At 40.9% G+C, this 8,707-nt stretch overlaps 1 non-coding gene across 1 annotated transcript; it reads left to right on the forward strand.

Annotated features, from left to right (window-relative positions):
• Positions 1 to 1,326: 1,326 nt before the first annotated feature.
• Positions 1,327 to 1,432, forward strand: LOC139077134 (U6 spliceosomal RNA). Its single transcript, XR_011529477.1, has one exon. It is a non-coding gene; the product is annotated as a U6 spliceosomal RNA (small nuclear RNA).
• Positions 1,433 to 8,707: the final 7,275 nt, after the last annotated feature.

Here is an 8,707-nt window from a genome sequence, read left to right on the forward strand (position 1 = left end):
TGGATCTCTTCTACAAAGAAAGTGAAAAATAGTACAACCACTTTCGATAACAGTTTGACAGTTTCTTTTAAAGTTAAACATACACTTATCATATGAACCAGCTACTCCACTCCTAGCTATTTACTAAAATGAAATAAAAGCATACATTCACACAAAGATTGTTTATAGCAACTTTATCCAAAATTGGGAACAACCCAAATATGCACCAATAGGTAAATGGCTAACAAATTGTGTTACTAATACAAAAAGATATTAATCATCAATAAAAATATAAATTACTAATAAATACAACAATGTGAATGTGTCTCAACAACATCATGCTGAGTAAAAGAAGCTCAACACCAAATAGTACGTGCTGTGTTGTTCCACTTCTATGAAACGCTGGAGAGACAAAGCTAACCCAGAGTGATGGAAATCAGAGCCGTGGTTGCCTGGAGCTGTGGGGGGAAGGAGGGATTGGCTGCAAAGGGATATGTAGGAGGGAACTTTCTGGTGTGATGAAAATGTGCTGTCTTGATTGTGGTGATGGTTACATAGGTGTATACATTTACTGAACTCTTAAAAGGTATGCATTTTAATGTATGTAAATTATACCTCACAAAGCTGATTTTTGAAAGGCTACTTGCCTAACTTTTTAAAATAGAAGCTTTATCCTCATCACCACCCTGTAATGAATCATTCAGCAATAAATTTTATGAGGAACCAGTTCTTTGTGAATCACACACAGACACCCCAAATGAATGTCTAACCATGCGTTTGCGTTATACGTGTGTGGCTGGAGGAACAGATGCCCGTTAAACTAGTCAAGCCCCTGCCCCTCCTCTCTGATTCTCGGCTGCAGAAGAAACTGTCATTTCAGGTCTCATCTTCCTAAGCATCTTCAGTAAATATTTGTTGACCAGTTCCTGAAGTCAGTGAGTGTCTCTATGCATTTTATGAACAAGTTCTACCACCTGAAATCTTGGCTGCTACAGAGCATGGGGGTACGTTCCCTACCAAATGTGCCCCACTCTCACAGCAGAGGTAAACAAACAGAGTGTGGTCACAGAGTGAACCGATGCTACTACCAGTCAGGTGAGCTGTCCTAAGCATCTTCCCCTGCTTGAGGACCCTCCTGCAGACTCTTGAAAATACAGGCAATAGGGAAGCTAGACTTTCCTTTCCTTGAAATTGTCCTACCTGCAGTGGGAAATTGATGGACAAGGGTGAGGTGTCATAAAGTAAGGGCACTGCTCGCCCGTGCTGTGATCACAGGTGCTAAGACGAGTGCCTCCATTGACTGGAAAACCTCCCTTACTGATATGGAACCTTCATAAGAACAGCTGGGTGCTCGCTTCAGCAGCACATATATTAAAACTGGAACAATACAGAGAAGATTGCACGGCCCCTGTGCAAGGGTGACAGGTAAATTTGTGAAGCATTCCATATTTTTATATGTGAAATCTTAAAAGATAACCAAACTCATAGAAAAAGAGAACAGATTTGTGGTTACCAGGGTGGAGGGTGGGAGGTGGGGGAATTGAGTGAAGGGGGAAAGGTACAAACTCCCAGTTATTAGATAAATAAGTCCTGGGGATGTAACGTCCAGCATGGTGACTATAGTTAACACTGCTGTACGGTATATTTGAAAGTTGCTGAAAGAGTAGATCCTAAAAGTTCTCGTCACAAGGAAAAACGAAAATGTATTGTAACTTTATGAGGTAAGGGATGTTCAAGTCAAGTCTTCATGCTGTAACACCTTAAACAGTGTTGTATGGCAATCATATCAATAAAACTGAAAAAAAATAGAATAGCAGGAACTGCATAAAATTTCACTACAAGCTCAAACACTGTTACCTATTTTATTAGTTGTCTATTATTGCTTAACAAATTACCACAAACTTAACAACTTAAAACACTACCCAGGGGCCGGCCCAGTGGCGTAGCGGTTAAGTGCGCACGTTCCACTTTGGCGGCCTGGAATTTGCCGGTTCGGATCCCGGGTGCGGACATGGCACCACTTGGCAAGCCATGCTGTGGTAGGCGTCCCACATTTGAAGTAGAGGAAGATGGGCATGGATGTTAGCTCAGGGCCAGTCTTCCTCAGCAAAAAGAGGAGGATTGGCAGCAAATGTTAGCTCAGGGCTAATCTTCCTCAAAAAAAAAAACTACCCATTTATTATTTCACACTTTGGCAAATCAGAAGTCTGGGCGGTGTTGACTCTGCGTGGAGTATCACAAGGCCAAACTCAAGGTGTCAGCTGAGTTGGGCTCTTACCTGAATGCTCTGGAGAAGAAACTCCTTTCAAGCTTGTTCATCTTGTTGGCAGAATTCAGTTCCTTGGGCATGTAGGACTGAGATCCCATTGTCTTTCTGGCTATCTAGAAACTGCTTGCATTCCTTGGCTTATAGTCCCCTTCCTCCATCTTCAAAGCCAATGATTGTGGGTTGAATCCTTCTCAGGCTTAGCCTCTCTCTAACTTCCTCTTCTACGACCAGCCAGAGAAAACTCTGCTTTTAAAGGGCTCGTGTGATTAGGTCAGGTGCACCTGGATAGTCTCCCTATCTTAAGGTCAACTGATTAGTAACCTTAATTACATCTGAAAAACCACTTTGCCGTGTAACAAAACACAATCACAGGAGTAACACCAGGGGCTGAGATCGTGGGGCTGTCTTAGAATTCTGCTTGCTACACCAATGCTAGATTCTGCCCAGCACCACTGACCTTCTTTGTATCAATAGAGATACCATTCACCCAAATATTATAAAGTTTTCTTTAAAAACAAATGCTGCTAGTCAGTGATTCAGAGCCCACTTTCCAGAGTACAATAATTAAGACTACAGAAAATAGAAGATTTAAAGTTAGAGGAACTGTGTTTAAATCCCAAGAGTTCAAGGAAGAGAGAAGTCAGTATGAGCTAGGAAAAGCTTCATAGAGGAAGTGGTACCCAAGCAGAGCTTTCTGGGATGCACAGAATTTGGGTGAGCAAGAGCATGACCAGAGACAGTAATAACATGGCATTGGCTGAGTAGTGAGGAGACCCACCTGGTAGCCTTTTGGGGAAGATTTGACAGAAGGGGGAAGCTGAAATAAAGATGGCTTTGCAAACCAGTACAAGAGTTTGCATCAGGTTCAATAAACAATACTGAGCCTGTGAAAACCTTTCTAAGTTTTCGTAAGAGTATGCCAAATTGTTGGAAATTTTTGGATTGGTGAGAAAAATGAGAAGATGAGAGGAAGAATAATTAGAAAACTATGGAAGACAAATTGCTTATCAGAGATACTCACAGACATCCCATGATGAGTGGAGTGGGCTTTACCACATTCCAGAAAAAAATAAGGGGGAAGAAAAAGAACGGCAAAATGTTTGTAATTAATAAAGCTTCATGGTAGGTGCGTGTTGGTTCAATATTCTATTCTCCCTGCTTTTGTGTGTGTTTGAATGTTTCAATAATAAAATGGGGTTTATTTAAAGCCTAGAGTGGTAATCCAGGAATGAAGTCATGAAAACCTAGACATGGGTGGTGCCAGGGAAAATGGAAAGAAAAAAAAAGACCGATTCAACAGACATTTTGACCTTGATAACAGATTTGGTATAAGAAATTCAGCTGAGGGAAGAAACAAGACTCATTTATATAGCCTTGGAAATAGAATAAAGCCATAAAAAGAACCTGTCAGCTGTCTATAAATTCCTGAACTTTATAATGATGTACCTCATTAATCTGTATGATTGGAATGTGTATGGAAATTAATAATCTGTGTAAGTTACATTTCTTTCTATAGACCTCTTTCTCTGTCTACTGCACCAGATGAAAAAAACTAGACAGATTTTCATCAAATTTAGAAGATCTGTTTGGAAAAATCTGCCTATTAAAATCTAGCCTTATTTGGTCTATACAAAAAATCATTTTGTGGGGCCCCAAAGGTGTCTCATTGTTTATCTTTCTTTTAAACAAGTTAATGTAGTATATTATTTTTAAAGTTTTCTACAAGTTTAGTCCAGAAATTTACCTTTTTAAAAGGGTTTCCAGGGATCTTTTGAGTAGACGCACCTGAAAGGTCCAAATGTTTGCTTGTTTTCCCAAGTGATATATTTCAAATGTTCTTTAGACATATGAAGATACACCGGCCAAAATTGCTATCTTGAAGATGAACAATTCTTGTTTCCACCTGCAAGAGCTTAAAAAGGAGAATTTTTTGGAAGTTTTAAAGTAATTCTGGAAGGAATACTTCTTGGGAGCAAAAACAATGAATGAACCTTTGGATGGTGATGGATGGTAATTAGTCTTTGGTTGGTGAATTGAAATATAATGATGTACACCTGAAATTTATATAATGTTATAAACTAATGTTACTCCAATTAAAAAATTAATTAATTTAACAAATTTTTAAAAATAAATAAAAATTTATTTTTTAAAAAGAATGAAAGTGATACCTAATACGGAAACAGTTGGAGCCAGTTCGGAAAGACAGGCTCTTAGTGGGCAGACTCCCATGGAGACAAATGCCCACACTTAGGAAGCTTATGCCCCAAGAGAGGACAGTGCATTCCCAGGGAGTCCACATCTGAGGCTTCCGGGAGAGGCCATGCAGAGGCACCCCACACTCTCACACAAGTACTTGAAATGGAAGTCCGGCCCAAGCAACATTTGGCTGCAAATGCAGAGAGAAGGCCAGGTGGATTAAGATTCCATGAACTGAGAAAATAAACAGTGATTTCAAACTTAAGCCCCAAATCAATTAAGCTAAGGAATCTAGTATTGTTTCACAATCTGAAATTATTCCCTATTGTCAAGCCCAAAGGTACTGTTCCAACAGGAAACATGAGCAGGATCTAATTACTAAGTCTGCAGAACTCCTGAAGCCTTTATTTTCAGATTAATAGCCAGAATCCTGTCACTTAAAAAAATATCTAGACCTAAAACAGTATATTTCAGTGGAGTTTGGCGAAGTGGATTAATATTTCTTGTCTGAAACCATGGATGTCCTTGAGTTGACCCTTCACATTCATGTCTGCAGTTTCCAGCCAGTGCCTGTTCTGGTGTTACTATCACAAGGTAAGATGGTCTAAAATGCAGACCTTAATTTGTGGGATTGTGTGCTTCACACACAGGCATCTCCAGGTAGTGTGATCCCAGGTGAAGAGGAGCCGGGTTACTCATATGTGAACCAGAGAGGAGAATGACTAATGAGAATCACAAACGCTTTGTTGTAAGTTTCAAATAATTAAAGCTCTTTTAATAGTTATAATAATTTTTAAATTACAGCTCAACAATTATTTTATTATTTCTACTAAAGTTTATCAGTGCTAAATGAGTCTCCTGGTCATCGCCAGGTATCACAGCCAATAAATGCAATGGAGATGATGTTAAATCAACAATTACATAAAAAAGATGCTTATAGATTCTGAAGATTGTAGGGTTGCTCAAAAAGAAATATTCATCTTAATCGCTTTGTAAGAGAAATAATGGTAGCAGAAAAGATTATAGAGCCTCCTTCCCTGGGGTGATAGGTTAAATGGTGCCCTCCAAAAAGATATCTCCACATCCTGACTCTCAGAAACTGTGAATGGTACCTCATTTGGAAAAACGCTCTTTGCACGTGCGATTAAGAATCTCAAGATGAGGTCATCCTAGATTATTCGGGTGGGTCCTAAATCCAATGACAAATGTCCTTGTAAGAGACTCCCCAGAACTGTGAGAGAATACATTTCTGCTGTTTGAGGCCACCAAGTTTGTGGTAATTTGCCACATAGTCCTAGGAAACTAATACAGCTAAGGATTAAAAACCAGAATGACCTTAGAAGTGTTTTCTGAAAGCAAAAAAACAGATTAGGTGACTCCTGATCCCTCCTTCTGAGCCAGTTTCTTCACCACGGGACCCCACACGCCTGGCACACAGCAGCTGCTCATCACTCTGCTGCCTCATCCCCACGGGCACCCCAGCAACCCATTCTCTTAGCACCATATGGCCACTGCCTGTCACAGGTGCTCTCCAATGTCGGCATTTCCTAGTTAGACTAAACTGTGCCCTAGAATCATCTTCCCATATACCTGCAAGGAGCCCTGAAAACCCTGGAAATTCTGATTCCAGAAGGCCAGGGTGGGGCCAAGGCATTTGCACATTTAATAAGCTTCACAAAAGATTCTGATGTCCACCAAAAACTGAAACCTTGAACCTGGAGCATTCAGCTGCAGGACAAGCTGTCAGGCTACTCTCATTCCCAAACCCACTCAGGCTGATCAGCAGGGGAAGGGGAAGATGGGCAGAGCAGGAAGCACAGGGCTGAGGATGGAGAAGACACCCAAGAGAGCTGGACACACAGAGCGACCTCCACCCTCACTCCTGGAAACAGGCCATCCACACGACGTCTCCGGGTCCGCGCAGACTCCTCGGATGGAGTGAGGGGACTGAGAATGTGAAAACAGACTTGGTATATAGCTGAAGGATTAAAGTCTTGCTGGATTAAATCATAAATTCGATGTGAGTGATAAAACATTTATACACTAAAGTGTAAAATATACTGAGAAAATGTAAATCACAAAAGGAGCCACAAAATTAAATTCAATTTAGGGAGTATTTGTTGAGTATCTGTATGCGTCAGACACTGTGCCAGGTGTGGGGCCTCTGATGGTGGAGACGGTCTCTCCCCTCCCTTCAAGGACAAATCCAGGATACTACCAGGAAAACCTAAACCTGGCTGTCTGGTTATAACTAGTCTAAAACCTTGTACCCAGGCCTGATCTCAGAGGGACCGCTGAGAACTTAGCCAGTAGCTGGAGTTGATTTCTCCCCGGGGTCACATTCAATACAGAACTGACACTATCAGAAATTGGAGTCAGTGGTACTCAATCTAAGAAGCTGACATTTATTAAAGGTTAGAGGAGTTTGAGGAAATTCTCCACTCCTGACTAACTAAAAATATAGAAAGGAGGTTAAATCTTACTGATTTGATTAACAAATAGAGCTGGAAGGTTTGTTCTCTGACACTTGAGGGAATTCCTTAGTGAAACAGCAAACTACAGTACTAGAGTTAGTCCTTTGCAAAGAGGGACTCCTAATTTTTAAAAAGGAGAGTAGTTGTGCCCATTTTCATTAACATGTCATCCATGTCACTCTTCAATCCTATGGCTAAGTTCAGAAATATGATAGTCACGAGTTCATTAGTACTTGATAACACAGCTCTGGCTGGAAACACCACTTTCCCCAGAAGCAGTGATCCCAACCAGGATTGGCGTACATTGGTTCACTCATTTAACCTACATTTTACGAAGCTCCTACTATGTGCCAGGCACTGTGCTAGGGCCTGAGGCGGCAGCAATGAGCATGTAGTCTTGGCTTCTCTGGGCTCATTCTTTAAAACAAATTGGTCACGAGCCTCCCCCGCCCCACACTCCCGCAGCAGATATTGCTAGTCAATGTGAGCACCCCCTCCCACTAAGCCCTACACTTCCCGAGGATCTTTCTCAACATGCTACTGAGAATATACCAGTCAGAGGTAGAACACGAGACGAGATGTATTGGTCATCCAGATACTAATCAAACTACGCTGAATCACCTGTGGTTCCCCCAAAATACTGTTGCCTCGGTTCATGTCATTTTCTGTTCCTGTCTCTTTCACCCCCCTCGCCTCCCCCTCTGAATATCCAAATCAACTCTTCTAGCAGATACAACTCAAACGCTCTGCCTTGAAGTCTCCCTAGTCCTCCCATTCAGATACAAATTCTTTCTCTTCTCAATCTCTGTATTTCTGCCCCTTTTTTATGGAATCTAATAAAGTGCATGTCTCCCATACATGCATCTGAAGGATAAGAAATCTTTTATGTCCTTGAAAGCCTCATGTTACCTATCATACAGCTTTGTGCGTGCATGCACACACACACACAATCACATGCTTGCTAAGCACTGGGTCAATTAGTTATTTATGAGAGAACTTGGGACTGATTAGGAGCGAACACACAACCTCACTTGGGAAAAAGCTCACTGCGTATCCATGTTCAAGGAGAGTACATGATTTCTATTGTTCTGGTTATCAGGCTGTATTTACAGTGCCAATTAACTCAAGATTTCATTTATATGAAAGCAGAAAAATTATATTTGATGTGCAGATCGGAACTACAATAGATTCTTAACCTGAGTCACAGGCTCCTGGTGGCTGTGAAGCTCCTGAGACTGTAGACAGCGTTCATGAGTATACACACACGTGCATTTCTCCAGGGAAGGGACTCACAGCCTTCACCAGATTCTCAAGAGCTTAGAACTAGAATGTATGTGCCGTAATCGATCCTGACGAGGATGCTGACATGTTTTTCTCATGTCACACGGTATGCTGGCAAAGGGAAGGATTCCCTACACTGCTGTTCCCAGCCGGTAGCTCTCAGGACAGTCCTGGGAACCCCCACACTGTTTTCCTATGTTCTCTGCTCCCACAAAATAAAGTATGACAAATAAAGTCATAAAGACTTAGCTTTTTTAGCACATAAACTTCTAAATGATCAACAGTATCTATTAAACTTCCATGATATTTTCAGAACATAACAAACCCCTATGAACTTGGCAAAGTTTTTTGTTATTATATACCTTCAGGAAACATGTTCTCAAAAATAATCTAAATTAAAATATATTAGCTAAATTAAAGGTGTTTAGATTAGTAATTCATAGCACTTTTTCGACCTAGGGAAATATAAAAAAGGGACAAGGAAAAAAATGCACATCCTTAAGATGAC

Source organism: Equus przewalskii, chromosome 18, assembly GCF_037783145.1.
Source record: "Equus przewalskii isolate Varuska chromosome 18, EquPr2, whole genome shotgun sequence".
NCBI lineage: Eukaryota > Metazoa > Chordata > Mammalia > Perissodactyla > Equidae > Equus > Equus przewalskii.